This window comes from Thalassophryne amazonica, chromosome 3 (genome assembly GCF_902500255.1).
Source record: "Thalassophryne amazonica chromosome 3, fThaAma1.1, whole genome shotgun sequence".
NCBI classification, from domain to species: domain Eukaryota; kingdom Metazoa; phylum Chordata; class Actinopteri; order Batrachoidiformes; family Batrachoididae; genus Thalassophryne; species Thalassophryne amazonica.
In genome coordinates, this window is record NC_047105.1 from 111,526,692 (window position 1) to 111,551,208 (window position 24,517).

Genomic DNA, 24,517 nt, shown 5'->3' on the forward strand with positions numbered 1-24,517 from the left:
TAAGTGCTGTGACAGTTACAAGACGCCTGTGTGAAGCTAATTTATTTGCAAGAATCCCCCGCAAAGTCCCTCTGTTAAATAAATGACGTGCAGAAGAGGTTAGAATTTGCCAAAGAACACATCAACTGGCCTAAAGAGAAATGGAGGAATATTTTGTGGACTGATGAGAGTAAAATTGTTCTTTTTGGGTCCAAGGGCCACAGGCAGTTTGTGAGACGACCCCCAAACTCTGAATTCAAGCCACAGTTCACAGTGAAGACAGTGAAGCATGGTGGTGCAAGCATCATGATATGGGCATGTTTCTCCTACTATGGTGTTGGGCCTATATATCACATACCAGGTATCATGGATCAGTTTGGATATGTCAAAATACTTGAAGAGGTCAAGTTGCCTTATGCTGAAGAGGACATGCCCTTGAAATGGGTGTTTCAACAAGACAATGACCCCAAGTACACTAGTAAACAAGCAAAATCCTGGTTCAAAACCAACAAAATTAATGCCTCGCAGATGTGAAGAAATCATGAAAAACTGTGGTTATACAACTAAATACTAGTTTAGTGATTCACAGGATTGCTAAGAAAGCAGTTTGAACATAATAGTTTTGAGTTTGTAGCGTCAACAGCAGATGCTACTATTTTTGTGAACACCCCCTTTTCTCCTTTTTTTTTACTAATAGCCCAATTTCATAGCCTTAAGAGTGTGCATATCATGAATGCTTGGTCTTATTGGATTTGTGAGAATCTACTGAATCTACTGGTACCTTGTTTCCCATGTAACAATAAGAAATATACTCAAAACCTGGATTAATCTTTTTAGTCACATTTAGTCACTACTATTATTCTGAACACTACTGTATATATATATATATATATATATATATATATATATATATATATATATATATATATATATATATATATATATATATATATATATATGTGTGTGTGTGTGTGTGTGTTTGTGTGTGTGTTGCGGGATGAAGGTCCTGGGTCCTGATTGAAAAGACGTTCCCACTAGCTTGGCTAACGGGGAATTCCCCTTTGGCTGACCTGGTACAGGAATGGTCTTTAGTGCGGGCAGTCCGGGTTCAATCCCACCGCCGTCCCGGCCACAAAGGTCCTGCAGTCTCACACACTCACACACACACACACACACACACACACACACACACACACACACACACACACACATAATCTCGCTTGTTCTGTCTGTTTGGGGATATCAGAACTCTGTGTTTTTCGCCGGGACCTAAATGCTTGGTCCATACTGTCAACACCTCAGTCTGATATTTTCCTGTACAGACCTTGCGCTTAGTTAATAATCCTTTCGTATCTTACTCTATGATAGAGACTTGGTTGGTAACCAGTGAATCAGCTCTCTTCAGATGATCCTTGGGTATGACTGTAATGACTTTCTGTCAAGCAGTTACTTAGCAGAACTCAGTAAGGGCGTGTCAGACACTATATTTTGGCCATGTGCCGTGTTTTGCTGTGCATGATCCAGTATGCCTGGGCCTCAGTACTGACAATCCCAGTGGCAGGAGACGGCCAAGGGGACAGTCAGTTGTCTGCCATCCAGGACCCAAGACGGTTCAGTGATGTGGTGATGCGGAGACATGTAGCACCACTGCATGCTCTCAGATTTTACCTGACCAGTTCCTCTTCTGCTCTGCATCTCTATATCTCCATATCCCAGACAGCAGAGAGCTTGTCCTGATTCTGAACTCCTGCCTGATATTTTTTCTGCTTTACCAAAACATTTTGCTAAGTTCTGCTTAGTACTACAGACCAGGCTATCTTACAGTTGTAGCACAAAGGGAATATATCATTAAAGACCCAGAATCGATATCTATCACCCACCGCATGATGAATCAAAGCTTATTCCTGATGGTGAAGCTTGGTGCTGCGCTCCAAGTGCACAGTACCAGAGGAGCTAATTAGAGTGCGTGCTTCAGCTAGCTTGTTAGCGCATATCCAGCTGTGGGAATGGTGCTAATGAGATGTGCTGTACCAACACAGACAGGTTGTTATTGCAACATGGAAGATCCCTGCGTGTCCTAATCTTATATGCTTGTATAATCATTCAAATTATACATAATTAATGAAAGAATTCCCTTTGGGAGATTCATGCTGGTGAACATGATTGGATTCACCTGTGTAAGGAGGTTGTTAGATAATATCTGTGCTAATTCTTTGTTTTATGTTAGCTATTAAGTATTTGTATTATTTGTTTGGAAGTTCTGAGAAATATGTTGTTTTACTCTATCATGTGTCCAAGTTTCAGACACAGGGAGATCTCCCCCTGTTGGTGAGAGCCAGTAACATTAGAAATGTGAGACTAAACCACACCCATGTTAACACCCACAAGGTATAAGTGTTGTATGACTCATTTTAGGGGCCTTTCACAAGATGGGCACGGTCTGTGAGGGTCCCAGGCCTGGTTTCTAATGTGACCTTGAATACATCAAAATGAGGAATACAGTGGTTTGGTTTTTGGTAAGGGGCAGAATTTTACATAAAAGAACCGGGTAGAAGTAACAAGGTCAAGGGTCAATGAGCTTCCCAAACCAATTGTGTGTTCCATTCATTAGTGCTAAATGTATTCAAATCAATAAAATGACAAGGGTGCCCAAATTTATGCACCTGCCTGATTTTGTTTAAATAATTATTCCACAGTTTCTGTAAATACTACAAACTTCATTTCACTTCTCAAATATCAGTGTGTTCGTCTGCTATATGATATATTTAACTGAAATTTCTGATCCAGACAACCAATGATTTATAAAGGAAATTCATGAAAATTATCAGGGGTGCCCAAACCTTTGCATACAACTTTATTTTCTCAGAAACTATCACGATAAACGATAGTATTGCTGGTGCCGTGTTCGGACCATTTTATGCCACTGATGTATTGATATTAGAGCATAATAATCTAAGTACATCCTTTCTCACAGCAATGAACTTTTAAATCTCAAGAATATTAAACATTGGAATTAAAATGTAGAAAAGAAATATTAAAATATCCTTGATAATTAAAACATTAATAAATAAACTACAATCAAACAAATAAAATTGACTCTCAGACTTTTAACAATAAAATCAGATTAATATTGCGTATTAAATTATTTTATATTATAAATAATGAATACACAACTGGAATGGCTGCTTTTCCATATTTTGTGCTGCCTGTCAGTCCAATTATGTAAATAAACTCACATGTAAACGATGATATGTCGAGTCCAGAAAACAACTATTGTTGCATTTTATATATTGAACGATAAGTCAATATAGTTATTATCGTGACAGGCCTAGTTAGGGGCACATTCAGAGGGTGGGAACTCTGCAGAACTACACCATCAACAAATAAGTAGAATCCTTTTGAATGCATATACAATATAGATATTGTGTGTTCTGCTATATTTCAGACCACTGACTCCATGGAGGCACCAGTGATAAAAGAAGTGGCTGTTGGCCTACTGATCATCTCAGACCAAAATGAGGAGATGACAGCCCAGAACATCGTGGATGTTGCAGTAATCCTGGAGGAGCTCATTGTTTTGCGTGAGTTGCGAGATGTACCAAACAGCTTTGCGATGCTGATTGGACTACTTTACTGCATCAACATTGACTATCCTAAGAGACTGAAGTACACCTTCGAGATCATTCAGAAGGTAATCATGGACATTGGGGGAAGCACTTGCTCTGTTCGGGTTCATGGACATCGCAACAAATTGCTTAAGCACATAGTGTAGTGATGTTCTTCACAGCAACGTAGCTGCCCTGTCATTTCTCTTCTAACACTATACATACCGCTTCCTGTATATTTGCAAGGAATTCACATTTGTTAACTGTATTAAGTGTCCTGTTTATACATAGGAAGACACGCACATATGAATGTTCTGCACAAAAAAGTAGCCACCTATTTCTGCATTAGTTAAGCCATACCTGTTTCTGGTACATTTTCAAGCAATTACAAGGAATGTGAACTTTCAAGTGTCCTGTTTTTACATAGGAAGAAAAAATTGTTCAGTTTTGTGCAAAGCTTTTGTTTTATGCTAGAGTTACAGGCACACATACATAGCCTCAGTAACTGTACATGCAGACAGGGACCGTAATGAGCAGCAAGAGCAGTTGGCTGCCATTCATTCTCAATGGACGCGCTGGCATCGTAGGGCATCGGGTGCCAAGGAGCTCTATAATGCCAGTGTCCATTTAGAATGCATGGCAGCCAAGTGCTCTCGCTGCTTGTGATGGTCCCTCTCTGCATACACACACACACAAATATCCCCACCCCCACACACTGACACGTGATAAGAAACAGTCTGTCATATTGTTCTGTTTTTAGTTATGTTAATGATTTAAAACGATTAATTAAAGTGTAAAAAGTTTTAAAAATAACTGCTGAAATGAATGTTTGCTGAATAAACTGTTTCACAAATTAATTAGTTTTACTTTAATCCAATGTTCTATTTGGTAGCCTATTGTTTTCAACCAAAATAGTTGATCAAGATGGCCTTTCTCAACACAGGATTTGTGTCAGATTCAAACCCTGACAGCTGCAGTTAAGAGTAAGCCTTTATGATACATGCTGTAAAAAAAAAAAAAAATCACAAGTAAATTTAACTTAAAATAATTTGTAACCTCGCTGCCTTAAAATTTTGATTAAGGGTAGCATATTATTTCAAGTAATTTCAACTCACAACTAAATTGAAATTACTTGATATAGCTGGTTAGCCTGATTTAAAAGTGAGTTGATATTACTCGAGTATCATTGTTGATAGAACAAAAATATTTGTTTACTTGACTAAAAAAGAAAGTTCTCAGAACAAAGCAATAAGTCATGTGAACTTGGTCTTTAAAGTTGGAGACACTTAGGTGTGAGTTGAAATTACTTGACATAACTTGTTAGCCTGATTTAAAAGTGAGTTGAGATTACTTGAGTATTGTTGTTGATAGAACAAAAATATTTGTTTATTTGACTAAAAAAAGAAAGTTCCCAGAACAAAGCAATAAGTCATGTGAACTTGGTCTTTAAAGTTGGAGACACTAAGTTGTGAGTTCAAATGACCTAAAATAATTTGCTAGCCTTAATCAAAATTTTAAGGCAGCGAGGTTACAAATAATTTTAAGTTGAGTCTACTTGGAATTGTTTACAGTGTAGTGCCTGAGGTGAACACATTACATTCACTGTCAAATACCTAAAACCAGAATGAGTCAGATGGAATGGAAGAGCAGTTTCTCTGAGTCGTTGTGCAGCTACATTTATCCAGAAAAAGAGCTAAGATTTAGGATTACTGCCACAATAGTTGTTAAATGGCTAGTTGGACTTGTGAAATATAAGTAAATCATCTGCACACAGAGCAACCCCATGTTCTGTATTCCTACAAGTCATGCAAGGAAGAGGTTCTGAGACTAATTGCTAGTGGCTCTATTGTTAATGCAAAAAGTAAAGGGGACAGGGGACAACCTTAGTCAGGGAGGTAACCAAGAACCTGATGGTCACTCTGTCAGAGCTCCAGCATTCCTCTGTGGAGAACCTTCCAGAAGGATAACCATCTCTGCAGCAATCCACCAATCAGGCTTGTATTGTATGGTAAACCTACTAGTTGTTTTCCAGTAAAGCACTGGTTCCACTCATTTATCCAACAAAATTTCCAGGGAGTCTACAGAATTGCATTGTGTAACATCATTTTGTAACATCATCACACTGTGCTGCCAGCCACCCGAAGGAGTTTCAAACAGAAGTCTACATTGCACCGACATTGGTAAATCAGTTTGCAGGAATATTGTAGACAGCTTGGCAGAAGTTCATTAGGCAAGTCTTCATTATACCCAGCAAACATATTACTTAAATGTATTGTTGTATTTTGGTTGAGATTTAATGTTGCCACAGCATCAATCTATAGACAAACAGCAATGTTGCTACAGTGTTTAAGATCATCAAATGTATACATGTTCATCTAGTTCTGAATCATTTCTCTTCAGTGAGAGCCAATATGAAGCAGTGTTCAAACAATGGAATATGAGTAATGTCGGAGAGATTCATGGCCCAGGACTGGGTGGGGATGTATTAATGGGAAAATTCCCCCTGACTTCCCATTGCTGTCAACATATCAGTGTAAAACCAAAAGCTACAGAATATTTTCCAGTTAAATATTGGGTCCATTACTCATCGCACCATAGCAGTGTTGCTGAGTCAACAAAATTACAATGCCATCACTACGCTGCTGACAGCCCAACAGGATTTCAACCAGAAATGTATGTCACATGGATGTGCAGTGCTCACTAGAAAGCACCACCATGAAAATTATGTAACATGTAAGAGTAATGAATGGACCAACCAACCAAACATAAATATATGTTGCATTGATGTGCAGCGCTAACTAGGCAGAGAAGTCACAGTGTATGGTTTGATGCTGTTGTAGCAAGGTGAAGTCCAGATTGAAAAGATGTTCCTGCTAGCTTGGCTAGCGGAGAATTTCCCTTTGTCTGACCTGGTAGAGTCTTGGTCTCGAGTGCAAGCAATCCGGTGGTCAAATCCCACCGCCATCCCTGCCACAAAAATAAGTAATCCGGTCACAAACTGGCATTGTCGGCAGGATGTGGCAGTTCACTGGGTATTGTCAAGGTATTGTCATGATAGTGACATGACACCATCATAACTAATACATGACACAGTCATGAACGTGTCATAAACATTATGTCAGTGTCATGGACTGTTGTCATTAAGTGTCATTTGGTTTTTGTAATGAGAAGTTTACAATTTTTGGGTTGTCTTAATTATAACAACTTGACATTAATCAAAGTGATATGACCAGAAGTGTCTTTGTCATAACAACTTGACTTAGACCTGAACAAGTTGACATACTGATTATTATAATTAGATGTGCAAGGTTACAGACCAATCCAAATATCTTTATTACACTGCCATAATGGTGTCATGACAGTGAGTTTATGCTCTATATGTTAATGACAAATCAAAATGCTACTACTTTACTTGAGGTCAAAGAATATTTTCATTACACTGTCATAATGGTGTCATGATAGTCAATTTTGGGTATCCTGTCCTATCCTGTCAAACATCTATGACCAAGTGCTAGAATTGGTCTGTAACCTAGCACATCTAGTTATAATAATCCGGTAGCACTTTATAATAACTACACGTTATTTAGCCTTAATTAAGCATGAATAAATATTAAATTAATTAGTAACAGTTAATCAAGAATGACTCATAATATGTAATTAACAAGTACATTAATTCATGCTTTACTTCTAATGAATAGTCACTTGCATAATCTGTTTACACATTGATTATTCATACTTAATAAATCATGAACAAACTATTTCTAAGTATTTGTTGTACAAAGAATGAAGGGTATTGCTAATAACTAAATATTTTTGTGAACACTTCTAAAGTGAAGACTGTGCTTTATAAAATATTTGTTATGGTAGATGAAACCCTGAAGTGCCACAAATCCCTTTTATGCAATGCGTAAGACGTACTAATGATTAAAGAATGTCAAACTATATGATTGACTAATCCTGCAAATCAATAATAATTTAGGTATTTACAAGACCTTTTTTGTGAACACTACTAAAGTGAAGACTATTTATGATTTATAAAGTATTTGTTAAGATAGCAAAACTCTAAAATGCCACAAATCCGTTTTCAGTGTAGAAGTCAGACCAAAATCTGTATAAATAAAGTCATGAGATGTCGACATAGAATTTATATATTTGAAGAAATAAATAAATACAGAAATAAAATCAATGTGCATATGTACACACTTACATATGTAATAAAACAATGAAGTGCCAAAAACGTCTACACAGCTGCAATACATGTAGGTTACTTAAAAACACAAAATATTAATACATAAAAATATTTTCTAAGTACAAATACTTGTTGTAAACATAACTGAAATACTTTTCAAAGGCAACAATATCTTATCAGTGCAATTTTTTCTATTGTAAATCCAACTCTGAAATGCTTTCTGAAATCAATGAATAGTATAATCCTTCATTACTTCATATTAAAAGGCAGTAGATTTCCATTAGACTTGCAGTCTTTAATCAGCTGTTCTCCCTCTGGATCCTCTGTTATTGCAAAGGTACACTGCGGCACAAACAGAGAATGTAATCTGACTGTCATAGCTTTTTAAGACATATAGTTGCTAGGTGCAGTGATTGACAGGTCTGCAAATGGAAATGTTATCATGGTGGTGTGACGGTCCACTCCATAGCCAACCTGGTCTCACGGCAAGTCGTGCTTCAGCAGCACGAAATATACATTAATCCATTGATTTGTGATATTGTGATGAAAAGCGCCTCATTTTCATCACGGCAGCATGAATTCATTCTCATTCATTCCGTGATGGCTGCATGGCTAGGGTGGGGGGAAGGAGTAAGATTAGGTTATGGTTAAGGTTAGGGTTGGGGGTTGGAGTAGGGTTAGTAATAGTGAGTTAAAAAAGCTCTGTCACGAAAATTTAACTCATTTCGTCACGGGAGCATGAAAAAAAAACAAAAATGTAAGACTGGGCTGCCATAGCACATAAACACTCCATTCATAGTCCCACCTCTCCTGAAGAGCTTGAGCAGAAGTTGGCACTGGGACACCTCCTGATTTGGACTTTGGGCTGGAATAGAAAGTATTTATTACCAATTATAAATGCCAAAATAAAGACACACAACAAAATAATTAACACATGCAAATAAAAAAGGACAAATCTTAGTAACAGTTTTCCCCTCTGACAATCTTTCTCTTCATCCTTCTGTGACTTTTTCCATTTTTCCCTCTTCATCCTGTTTTTGGTCTTCCTCTTCTTTTTGTTATCATCTGATGACAGTGGCCATGAGCAATACTCAGATGACTCAGAAAAACATTCTAACGCTGTCTCGGAGGAAAGAGTTATTGCATCTTTGGAATCTTTTTTTAGAGCAGGTGTCCTTTTTACGAACTGTAAAACAAATATAAAAGATAAAGATAAAAGATTAAAAGAGTAGAATAGACTCACTTTGCTGTATAATTGAAATGAATTTATTACACACCCATGCAACAACAAAACACATAAACAAAGTAGTCAAAGAAAAAAGACAGCAAGAAAAAATAAATAATGTACACAGTGCCTATAGGCGTAGGCAGAAGCAAAACTTATCAACGCCTACACTCCTCCATGAAATCAAATCAAACCAGGCATACGTGCCTGTTCATAAATGTTAATTTCTAAACAAAATCTGAATCCTTGAATCCACATTTCAGTAGGAAAGGTTCAAGTATAACAACTCAACCACTTTCCTCTAATACATATCTGGAGAATACCATTTCTTTGTATAAATATTTGAACCGGTTGATATCTGGACGTCGCTTGAGTTTCTCGGGTAGATTATTCCATTTTGTAGGACCACAAATGGAGACACAGAAGCATTTCCCTGTTGTCCTAGTGCCAGCAATTTTAAAATGATACAAACCCCTTAAATTATACATTCCTTCTCTTTGCGTAAAAGCATTCTTGAATTCAAACTGGTAATTGCTTATTTTTTGCTTTATACATCAATTGAACAGCCTTGAATGAAATCATATAAAGTTTTAATATCTTCGATTTAATGAACAATGGATTGGTATGATCCCGATACCCTGCATTGTGAATTATTCCTAATGCTCTTTTTTGAAGGATGAATAATGGTTGCAATGTAGTTTTATAGTTATTGCCCCAGACTTCAGCACAGTGCATCAATTAAGGTGCAATCAATGCACAATACAGAGTGTGTAGTGATTTGCCATCAATAATGTACTTTGCCTTATTTAATACTGCAATACTTTTGGATGTTTTCTTTTGAATATGTTGAATATGAGCTTTCCAGTCAATTCTATCATCAATAATCACACCTAACAACTTATTCTCTTTGACACATGCTATGTTTACCCCAAGTATATTTAACTGTATATGTACATCCTTTTTGTAATTTCCAAATAACATCATTTTAGTTTTACATTAATTTAGTGACAATTTGTTAATATCAAACCAACTCTTCAACCTTATCATTTCAGCTCTTAAATCAAATAATAACTGTTGCAAATTCTCTCCTGAATAAAAAAGTTTGTGTCATCAGCAAAAATAACTGCTTTAAACACATCCAAAACTTTACATAAATCGTCGATATATAAAATAAATCATTTTGGTCCCAACACAGAGCCCTGGGGAACCCCGCAAATGATGTCCAGATATGTAGAAGAGCAGTTCCCAAATTCAACAAAGTGCTTCCGGTTTTGTAAAGAGCTTTAATCCAATTCAGAGCCACTCCTCTGATCCCATAGAGTTCCATCTTTTGAAATAATATGTTGTGATCAACTGTGTCGAAAGCCTTTCTTAGATCAATAAATAAACCAATTACTAATTCCCTTTGGTCCACATGTTTATTGATCTCTTCTATTACATCAAACAAAGCCAGAGCAGTGCACCTTTTTGCTCTGAACCCATATTGATTGTCGTCAAGCAAGTTGTGTTGTTCAATAAATTTAGCCAATCTGTTATTATAAAGTTTTTCCAATATCTTAGATAATTGTGATGTTAGAGCAAATAGAGAAATACACACAGGGACAACACATGCAGTAAAATTGAATTTAGTGAATTACCATGCCAAGGAAGACTCCATTAAATTTTGGAAGTGATTCGGATCCGGAATCTGGATCAAGTTTCACTTTATATAGGCTTTGAAGGATTACGTCATAACTACATCATGGATTCTCACCAAATTTTCACCAGGGATACATATTAGACCTTGGAGGGGGTGATCCGGATCTGAATCTGGATTCTCGATCAAGATTTCACTTTACGCTTTGAAGGATTGTGATGTGTCGCAGTGCCTGCAACACATTTCAAAAAAGCTGGGAGAGGGGCAACAAAAGACTGGGAAAGTTGTTGAATGCTCAAAGAACACCTAATTGGAAACAGGTGAGTGTCATAATTGGGTATAAAAGGAGCATCCCCAAAAGGTTCAGCCATTCACAAGCAAAGTTGCGGCGAGGATCACCACTTTGTGAACATCTGTGTGAAAAAATAGTCCAACAGTTTAAGAACAATGTTTCTCAATGTTATATTGCAAGGAATTTAGGGATTCCATCATCTACAGTCCATAATATAATCAGAAGATTCAGAGAATCTGGAGAACTTTCGACACATAAGCGGCAAGGCTGAAAACCAACACTGAATATCCATGACCTTCGATCCCTCAGGTGGCACTGCATTAAAAACTGACATGATCGTGTAAAGGATCTTACCGCGTGGGCTCAGGAACACTTCAGAAACCACTGTCACTATACTCGTCGCTATACGAGGTCTGTTAGAGGTATTTTTATTTTTTTCAAAAACCTGATGGATTTGAATCACGTGTACTTGCATGAGCCAACCTTGAACCTTCATGCACATGCGTGATTTTTTTCATGGCTGTCGGTTGCGTCATTTGCTTGTAAGCAGCCTTTGTGTGAGGATGGGTGGAGTCGCTCGTCGTTTTTTCTTTGCAAGGAAATGGCGGAACGACTGGAGCAGCGTGACTGCATCAAATTTTGCCAGAAAATGGGCAACAGCCAGGTGGAATTCGGATAATTCAGACGGCTTTCGGTGACGATGCTATGGGCATCACACAGATTAAGGAGCGCTACAACCGGTTTAAAGACAGCCGCACAACGGTGGACAGTGCGCCGTGCTCCGGGCAGCCATCAACATGCTGAAATGACATGTCTCACTCATGGCATACTAGTGCATACATACATGCACTTACAAAGTTTCTTCATGGTTTGTTAAGTATGAAAAAACAATGAGTAAACACATAATGCATGGAACTATTCATTAGAACTAAATCAAATCAAATCAAATCAATTTTATTTATATAACGCCAAATCACAACAAACAGTTGCCCCAAGGAGCTTTATATTGTAAAGCAAAAGCCATACAATAATTACAGAAAAACCCCAATGGTCAAAACGACCCCCTGTGAGCAAGCACTTGGCGACAGTGGGAAAGAAAAATTCCCTTTTAACAGGAAGAAACCTCCAGCAGAACCAGGCTCAGGGAGGGGCAGTCTTCTGCTAGGACTGGTTGGGGCTGAGGGGAGAGAATCAGGAAAAAGACATGCTGTGGAAGAGAGCAGAGATCAATCACTAATGATTAAATGCAGAGTGGTGCTTACAGAGCAAAAAGAGAAAGGAACACTCAGTGCATCATGGGAACCCCCCAGCAGTCTACGTCTATAGCAGCATAAGTAATTGATGGTTCAGTGTCACCTGATCCAGCTCTAACTATAAGCTTTAGCAAAAAGGAAAGTTTTAAGCCTAATCTTAAAAGTAGAGAGGGTGTCTGTCTCCCTGATCCGAACTGGGAGCTGGTTCCACAGGAGAGGAGCCTGAAAGCTGAAGGCTCTGCCTCCCATTCTACTCTTAAAAAGTTAGTTTTTCAGCATCACTCTGAGACAAGACCTTTCTAATTTTAGAGATATTGCGCAAATGCAAAAAAGCAGTCCTACATATTTGCTTAATATGCACATTGAAGGACATATCCTGATCAAAAATGACTCCAAGATTTCTCACAGTATTACTGGAGGTGAGGGTAATGCCATCCAGAGTAAGGATCTGGTTAGACACCATGTTTCTAAGATTTGTTGGGCCAAGTACAATAACTTCAGTTTTATCTGAATTTAAAAGCAAGAAATTAGAGGTCATGTCTGTAAGACATTCCTGCAGTTTAACTAATTGGTGTGTGTCCTCTGGCTTCATGGATAGATAAAGCTGGGTATCATCTGGGTAACAATGAAAATTTAAGCAATGCTTTCTAATAATACTGCCTAAGGGAAGCATGTATAAAGTGAATAAAACTGGTCCTAGCACAGAACCTTGTGGAACTCCATAATTAACCTTAGTCTGTGAAGAAGATTCCCCATTTACATGAACAAATTGTAATCTATTAGATAAATATGATTCAAACCACCGCAGCGCAGTGCCTTTAATACCTACGGCATGCTCTAATCTCTGTAATAAAATTTTATGGTCAACAGTATCAGAAGCAGCATTGAGGTCTAACAGAACAAGCACAGAGATGAGTCTACTGTCTGAGGCCATAAGAAGATTATTTGTAACCTTCACTAATGCTGTTTCTGTACTATGATGAATTCTAAAACCTGACTGAAACTCTTCAAATAGACCATTCCTCTGCAGATGATCAGTTAGCTGTTTTACAACTACCCTTTCAACTAAAGCATTGATTAAATGTATTAATTACTTATTAAGTATGAGTCATTCTTAATTATTTGTTACTAACTCATTACATAATTAATCAAGGCTAAATAATGTGTGGTTATTATGAAATATTATTATGTGCAACCTAATAATCATTATGTCAGCTTGCCATAAACACGAAAATAGATGCATATTTTGTTTTGTCAAGTTGTCATATTAAGAACATCCCAAACAAATTTAATGTCTAGTTGTCATGACAAAGACATTTTCTGGTGCACAGTAAATTTTGCAGAGTAAAATATACTCTGCCAGGACTACATTTGGTCCCAGTCCAAATAGAGTTAAATATACTCTATCACAGTGTGAAATCAATTCTATCACAGTGTAAAATCAACTCTATCATGCTGTGAATGACTCTAACTGGAGTTGAAAAACTTGATTTGACAAGATGGTAAAGCTGATTTCACTCTGTAATAGAGTGTATTTAACTCTATTTGAACTGGGACCAAATGTTATCCTGGCAGAGTATATTTTACTTTGCAAAATTTACTGTGTAATGTCACTTTGATTAAGTTGTCATAAACAAGACAACCCCAAAAATGTCCACTTGTCATTACAAAAACTGAATGACACTTAATGACAGCACTCATAATCATTTGTGACATTGAAATAAGGTTTATGACACGTTCATGACTGTGTCATGTAACAGTTATGACAGTGCCATGTCACTATTATGATAATACCTTCAAGTAAAGTGTTACCGACGTAAATTATCATAAAATCATTTAGAAAACTACAACCCCAATTCCAATGAAGTTGGGACATTGTATAAAATGTAAATAAAAACAGAATACAATGATTTGCAAATCCTCTTCAACCTATATTCAATTGAATACACCACAAAGACAAGATATTTAATGTTCAAACTGATAAACGTTATTGTTTCTGTGCAAATATTTGCTAATTTTAAAATGGATGTCTGCAATACGTTTCAAAAAAGTTGGGACAGTGGTATGTTTACCACTATGTTACATCACCTTTCCTTCAAACAACACTCAATAAGTGTTTGGGAACTGAGGACACGAATTGTTGAAGCTTTGTAGGTGGAATTCTTTCCCATTCTTGCTTGATGTATGACTTCAGTTGTTCAACAGTCCGGGGTCTCCGTTGTCGTATTTTGCGCTTCATAATGCGCCACACATTTTCAATGGGTGGCAGGTCTGGATTGCAGGCAGGCCAGTCTAGTATCCGCACTCGTTTACTACGAAGCCATGCTGTTGTAACACGTGCAGAATGTGGCTTGGCATTGTCTTGCTGAAATAAGCAGGGATGTCCCTGAAAAAGATGTTGCTTGGATGACAGCATGTTGCCCCAAAACATGGATGTACCTTTCAGCCATCACAGATGTGTAAGTTGCCTATGCCAGGGGCACGAACACACCCCCATACCATCACAGATGCTGGATTTTGAACTTTGCGCTGGTAGCAATCTGGATGGTCTTTTTCCTCTTTTGTCCAGAGAACATGACGTCCATGATTTCCAAAAACAATTTGAAATATAGACTCATCAGACCACAGCACACTCACTGTTCCACTTTGTGTCTGTCCATTTCAAATGAGCTCAAGCCCAGAGAAGGCGGCGGCATTTCTGGATGTTGTTGATGTATGGCTTTCGCTTTGCATGGTAGAGTTTTAACTTGCACTTGGACATGTAGCGACGAACTGTATTAACTGATAATGGTTTTCTGAAGAGTTCCTGAGCCCACGCAGTAATATCCTTTACACAAAGATGTCAGTTTTTAATGCAGTCCTGTCTGAGGGATCAAAGGTGACGTGCATTCAATGTTGGTTTTCGGCTTTGCCACTTATGTGTAGAAAGTTCTCCAGATTCTCTGAATCTTCTGATTATATTATGGACTGTAGATGATGGAATCCCTAAATTCCTTGCAACTGAATGTTGAGAAACATTGTTCTTAAACTGTTGGACTATTTTTCACGCAGTTGTTCACAAAGTGGTGATCCTCACTCCATCTTTGCTTGTGAACGGCTGAGCCTTTTGGGGATGCTCCTTTTATACTCAATCATAACACTCACAGTTAGTGTCCTCGATTCCCAAACGCTTATTGAGTGTTGTTAGAAGGAAAGGTGATGTAACACAGTGGTAAACATACCACTGTCCCAGCTTTTTTGAAATGTGTTGCAGGCACCCATTTCAAAATGAGCAAATATTTGCACAAAAACAATAAAGTTTATCAGTTTGAGCATTAAATATCTTGTCTTTATGGTGTATTCAATTGAATATTGGTTGAAGAGGATTTGCAAATCATTGTATTCTGTTTTTATTTACATTACACACAATGTCCCAACTTCATTGGAATTGGGTTTGTACTACGATGTGAACATTTACCTAGTGGTTGTTTGAAGAACATGCCATTTGGCAACCATAAATGGCATCTATACCGTTCACTGGGGAGGACTATTGTCTATCTTGATTGAATTTCAATTCAGATCAGTTTTAAATCAAAACTAAATACCACTAGCGTGTTGCCCGTGGGGATCCACAGGCTCTTGATTGGGTAGTGTTTATATAATAGGTAGCTGACATTTTTCAAGGGCAGTAATAAGTTAAATAAAGTTTGGATAATGAGTTGGAATAGTGTGTGAGTCCAGAATGTTAGACCTCAAAAATTTTAGAAGAAGAAATCAAACCTTTTATTTCTTGTTAATTACATAATTTTTAAATGTTAATTTGCTGTTTTTGTGTATTTATCAATTGTTTTGGTTCTTGCTATCATATACACACTATTATTATTAGCAATATTATTATTATCAGTGTTATTATTATTATTTTATTATTCTATTATGTCATATGATTTTTAAATGGACCACAGTGGAAATCAGTGTTTTTTTTCCCAACATATTTACAACCGTATTATGTAGTGCTTGCATTGAACTTACTAAGTAAAATCATGCAGGCACTCACACTTTTAATAGAAAGATGATTTACTGCCCACCTGCTGGTATGGCATGTGAGTCTAGAATGTAGGTATCGATGTCCATTGTTCAGTGTTGTTAACTCATATCCTTAGTTTCTCAAAAAATATAAGACCTATTAATGTTTCGTTTCAGCACCATTCATCCTTGACCCAAAATACATATCCATATCAAATGGCAAATGTCAGCTCTCCCCAGTTTGTCCGTCATTGAAGTTGCACACATGCACAGCTGCTGTAAGCACAACCCAGTCTCACGGCATGTCGTGATTCTGCAGCACGAAATATACATTAATCTATTGGTTTGTGATATTGTGACGAAAAGCACCACATTTTCATCATGGCAACATGAACATTTCGTGATAGCTGCACAAAATTAAAAGTGAAGTGGGGGGAAGGGGTGGTTATGGTTAGGGTTAAGGGAAGGAGTAGGGTTAGGTTATGGTTAAGGTTAGGGTTGGGGTAGGAGTAAGGTGAGTAGCAGTGAGTTTAAAAACTCTGTTAAATTTGAATCATTTTGTGACGGGAGCACGAAAAAAAAAAACATGAGACTGGGCTGTGTTAGCAGGGGCTTTTAATTTGACAGAAAAAAAGACAGTGGCAGAAGACATTAAAACCACTACACTTTTCACTCATGGTACCAACATGAGACTTAATAGACTCATGGTAAGAGCAACATAACTCTTAACTAAACTGACTCAACCAGTTGAATGACAAAAACACAACAAATGAATTGCACTAACATTTTTAAACTAACATGAACCATAACAACATTTAAAACCTCAAAACCCCAAACTCCCATGGTGCATTGCAGCACAGTGGCCATTGTTTACTGGTTAGCTAATATTACTAATTTCTCAAAAAATATTTGTCCTATCAACTTTCCGTTTTTGCAACGTTCATCCTTGACCCAAAATACATCATTATACCAAACAGAAAATATCCCCAGTTTTGTGTGATTAAAGCCATGTACATACACACACGCTCACACATGCACAACGAGGCCACTTGGCTATTGTAATATAGATGCCTTCTAGTTTGAATTAAACCCTTCTCTGTCAAACTGCACCTTTTGAACCAACCTCTGAGATTAAAATGTCAAACTGAATCAGATATCAAACGCTTTCAGCATCACTGCCAAATGTGCACCTCCCACAGTTTTATTACCTCCTCAGCAGAGTAAATATTTACAAATGAGCACTGAACAACATCTGCAGTGGTTTGGGTGCAGTATGGTGGAGCAGGGGAGGTGAAGCACATCATGAGCTCATGGGAACACACATGGTCTCAGGTTCCACTTGCTCATCGGGAGCCTTCAAATGCCACAAACAACTGGCTCCCACATGTATTCTATGATGCAACACAGATGAATGAAATGCTCAGAGGATACCTTTGATTGTTTAGCATATAGAAAAGACAAGTGGTCTTTAGGAGAATGAGCACAGTGGAATAAAGATCTGCTCAAGGGGTTCCTGCAGTGAGCACCACCAAAGCATGTGTGGCAACTTTTTCTTTAACATAGTAAAAAACAACAACATGACATTATATAACTGTGAGTATTTCACACAGTCAATATTAGTCACATTTAACTATGATGACATTACACTCTGTGATGATACAAAGCTCAATCCACTCACTGCACACGTAGTGACCTGTTAAACAAAACGACCGTGTTGCCCGTGGGGATCCATGGGCTGTAGATCAGTTTTAAATCAAAAGTAAATACCACTAGCGTGTTGCCCGTGGGGATCCATGGGCTGTAGATCAGGTAGTGTTTATAAAATAGGTAGCTGACATTTTTCAAGGGTGGTAATAAATTAAGCAAAGCTTGTATAATGAGTTGGAATGGTGTGTGAGTCCAGAATGTAGTTAGCAACATCCATTGTTTACTCTTGTTAGCTGTACTTGTTGGCCCTTTTCATTTTTGCACTTTATAGACGGTCCCTGCACTTCGGTTTTTCACCCGCTTGCTCGTTCAGATCAATGTTATTTTTCCAATTCAGAGGATGGCTCATATGAATAAAATAATGCTTGTAGCTCGTTGTCTACCTTCCTGAGGTTACAAACTAGTGTTGTTTCTCTTAATGAATATTGACCTGTGGACTTTGAATTCGTGAATTTCTTTCTAACTTTACTGGAGTCTCCAGGGGAAATTTCTGTCCTTCCTGAGTTTAACACCTACATTAGAGCCCCTTCACACATAACATGATTGAGGTAGAATGGCGGACGAAGGAGGAATTGCATGTCAGTCGTGAAAAATCTGAGCCAACTCAAACGCCTCGTACACCTGTCGCCACAACCATTGGTGCACACCAGCGGCCGAAAGACAGCGAGTGCCCTGCGAGTGCCCATTCCATCCCCCTCTCGGCAGGTGTCGGCAAAATTCCAGGTGCCACACACAAACATCCATCACTCGCCGGACACTTAGAAAAGGTGGGGCTATTTGCACTCCCAGCATGAGGGTAGAGTGCAGATGACCAGATTTGAGCTGTCTGTGAAAATTGTCTAAGTGCTCCACAAGTGTGGCATTGCCAAACAACACACATGGGTGTGACTGTGCCAAACTCTCCCCACACACACACACACACGTGGCGTGCCAGTGTGTCAGCTCCTCCACCACCATGTTTATGTACAGACAAGATCACACGGGGACCGGCCAGCCATGTCTGAGTGCCAGTGGTGGGCACAGTTCAGCTAATCCAATAGCAGATAATTATCGAAGCTAATGTTTTTGATAGCGGATTAGCTTTTCAGATAAGTTTTAAAACCATCACTGGACCAATTATCTTCCGATAAATTTAGTTCCGATAACTTTCAGTCGGATAACATTTCTTTTGCTGGTAAAGTGAGCAAAGTTTAATGGTCAAAAACGTTTGTAAACCCTAAAATCAAACATTTTAGTCTGTCTGTTGTGTGCTTATTTATGGCAGACTGGCTGTTGCTTTGTGATGATGTCATCCTTAAGCGCTAAACGTGATTGGCCGGTCGACGCAGGGAGCATTGTGGGTAGTGTAGTTCAGGTTCACTTTGGACGTTCCAGTTTTTCCGTCCCTTCTCCCAGGGAAATCTGCTGCAAAACCCATCACACATTATGCAAAAAGAATTATTTAAATATCTAAAGGACACCGGATTACTTCATCACATCTAAACAAATGACTATGGCTGCCAGGAGTTAAGGTTTTGTAAAATCTCAACGATCACTCACTGACCTGGTAGGTGGCAGTAAATGTACCTTAAGCTGGTGCCGTCCTCCATTGGATCCAAAAGAAGAAGAAGAAGAAGAAGAAGAAGAATTAGAAGAAGAAGAAAAAGAAGAAGAAGAGCTGTTATCTGCTCAACACAAAAACAAAATGGTTTTATTTTATTTCTTTGTGGCTGATGGTATCACCAAGACTCAGTGGGAGAGAGGAGCTCTCACAGCACAGCTGTGTACAAACGGATGTTTCTTCACCATTTAAACTGTTTTGGATAATCTCAGAACGATTATTTTTTCAGATGAATCCCACAAACTAACAGGCAAGAATTTATATTTACTATGTGTATTTTACTCTGCATTAATGGACGTATTTAGGTTGTTTAAGCCACAGGGTTCAAAGTGTGTGAAAAAAGCAGCAGCTTTTAGCTCATTAATGATGGTGTATCTAATATCAAGATAAACTGTGACTTCTAATACTGTTTTACTGCTTTTGAAAGATGATGACAGTGTTTGGGGTTTTATTTTTTTTATTCATTAATTTTTCGTGCTTTCTTGTGTGTTTGTGATCCTTGAATTTACCCAGCAGCCCCTGCGGCGCTTAAAGTGAAACTGGTTTATCAGAAGCCGACAGTGTAATCTGATGTGGCCGCATCAGAATAAATACTAAAAGTTATCGGTTATCTGTAATAAAGATACATTTTTTAGCAGTTTATCTTTTTATCGTCATAAAATATAACTTTTCAGTTATCTGATTAATGGTTATCGAAGCTAAGTTTTTGGTTAGCTGTGCCCACCACTGCTGAGCACACATGGCACAGCAAGGCACCTCTCAGCTGATCGCCGGCCAACCACTCACTGACAGCTGAAAATGACGGCTCAGTGCATGTGACGTGTAAAATTAAAAACACAGAGAACACAGCCAGAACAAGTATATGAATAATTACTACAATAACTACATACATAATTACATAACAAATTACTAAAATAAATAATCACAGAACACAGAAATAGAGAGTGACACTTTGTTCTGTGGGCTGAACGAACAGGTGGGCATGTCTGCAAACAGCAGCACCTGTTGAGATCTGTGGACCCACAAGTCACAGGACATGACATTACAACTCTACACTGTGAGGCGCGTGCTTGCTGGCCTCATGTGGAAATAAATAAAAACAGATATTGCCTTTGCAATGAGCTGGAGTAATCGCACAGCACACACATCTGCAGGCTGTGCCAGGTGAAAAGGATCGTCAGATCATGTGTACACTCAGCTGGTGATCTGAATGTCACGTCACCCACGTGAGCTATGTTCCACATGATGCTGTGTCTGTCCTTTGGCGCACCGCTCACTGGACACATGGGGCCAGCAGATGTGCACATAATAAGAGTGCACTGCTTCATTCATGTAATTTCATAACTAGATATCTATGACCATGGGTCATAGACAGAGGAACAGAAGGATCGTACTTGTGTCCGCTTGATAAGAGGGATTAAATATTAGAAATTGCAGTGTTTTTTATGGTGTGTTTTTTTTTCTCCACAGCAGCAGCGCGATGTTGTGCCACACGTTTCAGCTGCTCCCACGTTTCGTGCACACTCGTGTGCGTTCATGACACCGTCGCCGCTGTATTGTGCTCGCCTGTCCGACCATGTGTCCCTCACAACAGCAGGTGGAATATTTCGCGGTTCCCCATTTTGTTTTTTGTTCATGCTTTTCGGCCGGTTCCTGCTTCTTTCGCCCAAATTCGTTTTATGTGTGAAGGGGCCCTTATCATTTGACAGGTGTACAGCCCCAGTCAAATTCCACACCTACCACTGTCCCCGAAGTGGGACACGCCCAGCGGGACTGGGCGCTTGACACCTGAAGTGAGAGCACACTCAAGGCTCACCTCCCCACCTCACTGGCTGTAGTGACACCCCCCCTCCCCCCCCCCCAAAAAAAATACATTATTGCAGAAGATAGGGTTTGCAATCAGGATTTCCTGAAGTAATTTATCCCTAAACTGAAATCTGTAACTACTTAAACTGAAAAAAAATATATTTATCATGAATGTATAAAATACATTTATCAACGACTGAGTAGTGATATCAGGTTTTATTTAGTTATTTATTTTTGGTGGGACTAGTGAGTCCATGATTATTTTGTCTCTGGGTGAAACTTTTTCTAGTAAGTCAGCAAATATGCATTTTTATTTAAATGTCATAATGCTACAATATGCGTGTTGTCAGTTTACAGACACACACACACACACACAAACACAGAGTTACAGAATGACAGATGTAGCAAAAAATAATAATTTAAAAATAATAATCAGCCTTCTGACAGGATACAAATGTAAATTTTGAAAAACACAGCTAACAACAAATGACAGTGAGGATAAAGGCTATTCTGATTGTGGTGATACAGATCTCTTTCACCCTGCCATCTTCTCTTTCTCAATTTCACCAGGTTGTTTCCTGGATGAAGAAACAATCCATTCGTCATGAGTGGCATGGCGGCACAGTGATAGCAATCTTGACCTCACAGTAAGAAGTGCAGCGATTCAAAGCTCACCTCTAAACCACATTTTTCACCTGGGGTTGTGTCAGGAAGGACACCCAGTGTAAAACTTTGGCCAAATCCATGTGTGATCCCCTGTGGAGACCTGAAGCAAAATGGGAGCATCCAAAAGAATCTCACACATGATAGGATAATGTTAGATAATATCTGTGATAATTCCGTATTTTATGTTACCAAGTGTTTTTTGTGTTATTTGTTTGGAAGTTTCTGAGAAATATATGAGTTAAGTTTCACTTTGATCATATGTGCAAGTTCCAGATACAGAGAGAGCTCCCCCTGTTGGTGAGAGCCAGTAACATTAGAAATGTGAGACTAAACCAAACCTACTGCGCCGCCCCATTGTATAAAAGTGTTATGTGAGCTTTTTTTCTGGGCCTTCGCAAGATGGACACTGTCTGTGATGGTCCCAGGCCTTGTTCTAATAAACTCAAAATGAGGAAAATAATGGTTTGGTTCTTGGGAAGGGGCAGTAAATTACAAAAAAGAACTGAGGTAGAAATTACAATAACAAAGCAAAGCGAAGAGAATCATGGAGTGAAAATACATCTTGTATTATATGGGTGATATGAAGTTGCTCAATTGATTCCTGTGCTGGCCATAAATAATATCTCATGGTTGCTATGGAAACTAGGATGCGATCGGACCAAATTAGTCATACTGTAGAAGAAACTGAGACCAAAAACCCAAGGTTTTGAATGGAAAATGTCAGTTTTCTGGTGGAGTTGTACTCTGGCGCTGCTCATGAGGCCTGTGATTATATTTCACAGATGTAAGCCAACACCTCCTGAACCTGAGGGACTCATGATTAAAAGGGCTACATTGTGCATTTAAAAAAAAAAAGCTCAACACTTCTATGTTTGTTCATTTAGGAATGATCTGCTTGATGAAAATGTCAAGCCTGAAATGGTTTGTTTTGATAGATTTGTGATATAAGTGATGTCAGACTGTAACAATCCCTCCAAGATTCAACATGTCTTATAGTCATTCCACATAAGACAAAGAAATGGGGAGCAAATCATTCTTGCACTTTGTCAGAGCACATTTCTGCCTGTACGTAACAATGATCATGTCATTTATTTATGTCATTTATTTATTTATTATTTTGACAGCAGTGTCATTAATTATCTCCTTCACTTAATCTGGGAACATTCATCTATGTTTTTGTTATAGTTAAGGTTGTGGTTATGGTTAGCATTTAGCGGTTAGCTCCTCAACTCATCACATATTTTTGAAAACAAGAAATTTCATGTCCAAGTTGCTAAAAGACATGAGAGACTCAAGCCTAGACTTGATCTGTTTTCTTGTATGCTCTGAAATATGTCTTTTCACTGAACACATAGTGTAGTGTTCTGGACCTCCACCCTGCTCAGCGTGCCACACTCGTTGGAGCAACATCTCTGCTATTTTGGTATTGTGGGATACCTTGCGCCCACAGATTGAGCTCGCCAGACTACTTTCGCCTAACCCAGTTTCTTCTTGTTTGCAAAATGGCGCTGAATTTGCCGACTTGAGAAGATGCTGCTGGATGAGTGTGAGTACTGACTTATGATCATTTAGGCATAAAAACTAAGGTTGAGCCGGATACTCATTTCAGATGAGTATGCGGTACGGATAAAGCATTTTTGATGAGCACGAGCATGATCCGAATAAAACTCTTCAATATCTGTGCTCATGCTGAAGGAAAATCCTCATTGGCTAACTGACTGTCTTCACGCTCTGTGATTGGCCAGTCACACACAACGCCCACCCCTCCCTACACAGACACGTCTCATTGCAGCTTCTCGCACATGAACAGACAGGATCTCTCTGTGCTTGGTTGCCGCACGTTTCTCTCTGTCTTCCTTAAGTTTTCTTCTGCTCGCCTCTTTTAAGTTACTTGGTGAACTTGTTTCATATCATATGCAGTGCTTTTGACAAGAAACAGCTGAAAACAGCTTGTCGTGTTGCACCTCCACTCCGGTCGGGTTTATTTATTTATTTGTTAACAGTTTGTTTGCTCTTAGTTTTGTTGGTGATATAAAGTCAGTTGGAAAACTTTGCTCGTACCGAACACAGTGCTTTTGAGAAGAATACAGTGAACGATGCTGACATATTATTTCCCTGTTTGCCATCTTGGATGTTTGCATGAATCACCAAGTTCACACAGATCATTAAAAAATAAAGTCTTACAGACCAGTTACACACATACACACATGTAGCTGAACACACAGAGTAGCTGATATTAACAATTTTATTGTATATGGCTGCATGCAGTATCTGACACTTTGTCACTGCAGTTGACAAAAATAAATTGGTCAGTAGAACAACCTCTCTCCCCCTCACACAGTCACACACACAGACAGTCATGCACAGACACACACACACACACCTTAATCAATATTGTTTAACTTTGTGTAGAAAAAAATGCCAAGAACGTTAGGTAGTAAAAATAAATAAATAATTTAAAAAAATCACAGTTTGATCATAAAATTTTAAAAAAAAAGTTGTGTTGAGTATGACAACTCTTGTTCATGCATACTTAGTAGTTCATAATTTCCTACTA